Source organism: Vicia villosa, linkage group LG1 (genome assembly GCF_029867415.1).
Source record: "Vicia villosa cultivar HV-30 ecotype Madison, WI linkage group LG1, Vvil1.0, whole genome shotgun sequence".
NCBI classification, from domain to species: Eukaryota; Viridiplantae; Streptophyta; class Magnoliopsida; order Fabales; family Fabaceae; genus Vicia; species Vicia villosa.
Genome location: NC_081180.1, coordinates 167,518,642 through 167,523,429, shown reverse-complemented (window position 1 = coordinate 167,523,429; position 4,788 = coordinate 167,518,642).

Genomic DNA, 4,788 nt, shown 5'->3' with positions numbered 1-4,788 from the left:
CTCTTGGGCTTTGTACAAGGACCCACATGCTTCTTAAAAGCATTTCCAGCTTCCTCTTGAGCTTGTATACAAGGACCCATCTAGTTTCTTATAAATGTAGGAACAGGTCTTTAGTTACCTTTTAGCCTATCCTGGTGAGTTTCTTCCATTCTTTAAACCGGACTTTAAACAAGCTAAGATTGTCTCAATCTCATATTGAGTACACTTTTTGGAATGAGAGACATGGACAGTCTCTGTCACCCTTATCTTCATCAATCTTACTTAGCAGAGTCTAGGATCCATATTTTGCTTATTCTCAGCAAGAGTCAGCATTAATCTTGGGCTTTAAAACAAGAAGTCTCCACTAGATAATCTTTCTGCCATTTTAATAAAAACCCCTGGAAAGGGTCAGCCTCTAAATCACAGTCAATAAAAAGAGTCAAAACCCCTGGAAAGGGTTAGCCTCCAAAAAACATAAAGAAATGATCAGTCTTTGAATAGATAAATCCTCCAGTAGAATAAAACTCCCCCAGTGAGTCCTTTATCATTAAGTAGCCACAACCTTGGGCTTTGTACTAGGCAGATAAACCACACTTCCTGTGTCAAAGATTCCCAATCTCAAGGATCTTTTCCCCATAGAGTCCTCCATACTCATTTTCTTTAAAAGTCCGCCACAACCTTGGGCTTTGTACAAGGCAGAAAATAATGTTTTCCCTAGCCAAAGTAGCCACAACCTTGGGCTTCATACAAGGCACAAATTAATAACTTCCTCAGTTGAAAGTCAGCCACAACCTTGGATTTTGTACAAGGCACAGATAGGGTCATCCATAGTCTTAAAAACTCAGTTTCCTCAGCAGTTAGCCACAACCTTGGGCTTCATACAAGGCACAAAATAGAGTCTCCCTAAGTAGAGTCAGCCTCAATACTAGGCTTTGTACAGAACACAAAAACCCCTTAGTTTAAATTCTCCCCAGTAGAGTTATCTTTCAACAAACAATAAAATCAATCAAAAGCCTCAAGCTTGGGCCTCATACAAGCCAGCTAAAAAATCAAATCTTTTATACATAAGTAGATATAGCTTATCTCTATAGAGAGATCTTTCTCCTATCTCACCACATTCAAACAAACAAACATTACATTTTATTTCAATTAAGTCTCCCATTTAGGATTTTGAAAGGCATGAGCTGGTAGTAGAACCCAGACATGTGGTAACTTTCCCTAATTTGGATGAGCATTTCATTTTAACCAGTCTCCCATTTAGGATTTTGAAAGGCATGCTCTGGCAGTAGAACCCAGGCATGTGGTAACTTTCCCTAATTTGGTTGAGCACCTTTCTTTCATTCAAGATGCAGTTGACTGGTATACTTGCACATAAACAAGTAAGGTCCCCCTCTTGAATGAAATGAATCCAGTTATTCTGTCACTTTTAAAATGTTTGTGGTGGAATAGTAGAAATACCTCTCTGTAAAGATGATTTCATATCTCTTTACTGTAAACAGAGATTTAATTCAAGCTTCAACCTTGAGCTTCAAGCAAGGCACCCAAAAATCATTTAAAATCCATAATTAGTTCCCCGAACTACATTAAGCTCTGACTTCCACTAGGGATATGTAGGCATGAGGTTCACAAGGAATCTCAGCGAGCTAATAAAATACCAAAAATAGTCAGTTTGTCTGTCTGTCTGTCTTTTTTAAATCAATTCAAATTCTCTCTCCTAACACAAAGGAGAAACTTTCCCAATAATAAGCAACAAACACAATCACAATGACACAAAGAAGGTTCCCGTAGAGTACTACGAATATGTAGGGTGCTTAAACTCTTCCCTATGTATAACCGACCCCTCGGACTCCAGAATTTCTAGTCTAGGTGAATCCCCACACTTAGCAAACTCCTAGGGTTAATTTGAGATCTTTTTCCCCTCTCCTACTCGTTAGGACAATTAAAAAGTTTGTGTGATATCGTAGGAAGAACTGAAACAAAATTCATCCCGCCACGGGCGCATTCTCCTTCCAAATTTCGCGTGAAGGGTCTAGCGTGCCGTCCTCCCAAGTGAAACGGGGAGGTAAAAAAAACGACACCACAGAGAGGTTTTAAGACACAACTCACTAACTAATATATTAATAATCCCAAAAAAGATCTCGCTCCTGCACATGTCAGGTATAATTTTATTAAAGAAGAAGTATGGGAAGAGTTTCTAAAGTCCTGAGATACCCCCGCATTTAAGGTTAGTAGGAGTTATATTTGAGTTTTTTTAATAACATTTTTATTATGTTTAGTGATAAATTTTTGATTTTATAATTAATAGGAAAAAAGTCGAAAGGGTAGGGAAAATGTGGCTAGGAATGTATACCCACATGTATTATCTCGTGGAGGGTATCGCTTGCTCGAGGAGACAATTAAAAATGAAAGGATATCATCTGAGCATGGCGGCCGTGTTCATGGTGTTGGAAAGCACCATAAACAAAGCACTTACTTTGGAAGGTCGTCTTCACGTCAAGGACAACATATAGATGTAAATGAACAACTTGAACAACTTTCATCAAAATTGGAAGAAAGACTTAGAGCTGATTTTGATCAAAAGTTGGTTGAAGAGCGTAAGGCGTTGGAACAATCTTTTATGGAGATACTTAAGTCTATGGGTTTATCGCAAAGCACATATAATACTAAATGCATTGAAAAAATAGAAGTATTTGAAGGAAGCGGAAAAGGAAGTTGTTCAGCTGCAAAAGGAAGCACAAAAGATGTGGAAGTTGACGATGTTCAGAGATTGTTACTCATGGTTGTGAAAATGGCTGACCAACACTTGGAAATGGATTTAAGTCATTGTAAATTTGCCACTCATTTTTATATGTCAGCTAAGTGTATCAGAGAGTTATTGATGGGTTTTCATTGGCTTGACGTGTCTACTCTGCAAGTTTGGTGCACGTAAGTACATTTTCTTTTTTTATTACTTTCAATATCTATTAATAGGTTGTATCTCTCATCACTTCGAATCTAATGTTTATTTTAAAATTATTCAGGTATAATTATCGTGTATGTATTGATAATTCCACATCAGAAGTATATGGATTTATGGACCCTGCTATGTGTATGTATTATGATGATGTGCCGAAATCTATAGCAGTTGTTAAAAAATACATACTAGATAAGTTAATGTTGGAAAACAGAGTTTGCCACTTACTATCACTTATTCATGGGTAAGTTTTTATGAAATTCTATTTTCTATTTTTTAATTTTGATAACATAGATAATTTATGTGATTTTTGTATTTCCATACACATGTACATACAACATTGGCAATTAATAGTCATGTGTCCAAGAGACAATATTGTGGTCTTCTTTTGTTCAGTTCATCGGGATATTGATAAAGCCACGAAGAAAATTATTTCAACGTAAGTTTATCTTTTATGTGAATTTTGTTATAATATAGTATATATCATATATATACATAAATTGTTACAAAAGTAGTTTCATATTTTATGTGACTTTATATGGATTTTTTTTTTTTTGAATTAGTGCTTTTGAGGTTCATCAATTTGCAAATGGCAATAGAAAAAAGGCTATTACATGGATTAGGCCCAATGCAAGTGTGATGTAATTTATAATTCTATATTTAATTTTATGATAATTATTCACTAATTATGTCTTTCATTTGTAGACAAGGAAACAACATAATTCTAATGATTATGGATACTATGTGATGAAAAATATGTTGGATATTGTCTCTGCCAATATAACTGAATCTTTGATGCAGGTAATAAAATAACTTTAATTTGTTATTTACTTTGCGTTTTGCAACTTAATATGAATTTTTAAAGAATAACTCTATATTGTTATTTACGTATTGTAGGTATTTAATGATCCTACATAATTAACACAAGAAGATTTGTATGATTTGCGACTCCGTTGGGCAAAATGTTTCTTTGAGTTATATAAAGAATAACTTTATGTTTCTCGTGGATGCATGTGGGTTTTTCAAGTGCGCGAAAAGACTTAAATGGTTGGATATTTGTTATGTTATTATTTTGTAGTAGTAAAACGTGTCTAAACCTTTCTTATCATTTTATACACTTGTGTATCCTAGATTAATACTTTTGTATATTTTGACGAATATATATATATATATATATATATATATATATATATATATATATATATATATATATATATATATATATATATATATATATATATATATATATATATATATATCTTAGCTATTTGGTGCAATTAAATGTGGTCTGTGTGCTGTGGAAAAATATGCAAAATAACGACCTAACTTTGGTCTGTGTGGTATTTGAATCTTATATGGAAAATAGGAAAAAACAGCCATTATATGCTTAAAAGCATAAAACTTGTTACATCGGGCGTTATGAAAACCGATGTAAAAGCCAGTCTATTACATCGGGCAAAGATGAAAACCGATGTAAAAACTATCTATTACATCGGGCATAGTGGACAACCGATGTAAAATATGGCGTATATTTTTTTTTATAAAAAAATTGCATTTTTTCACATCAGACATCTGAATTCAACCGATGTGGTATGTTAATTTTTCACATCGGGCCTTGGCCCGATATAAAATGTCTCAGACTTATTACATCGCCTGGCTTTACATCGGACCCAGGACCGATGTAAAAACTACTTTTCGCCTGATATAAAAAGTACTTTCTGCACTAGTGCAAAACAAGGATTATCCTCCATAGAAAACCCAAGGTACCTATCGAATCCCAGACACCCCCTTTAATCCTGCCATCACCATTTTCAAAGGCTAAAATAGAGTTTCTCTTACTTCCGCATTTTACAAAC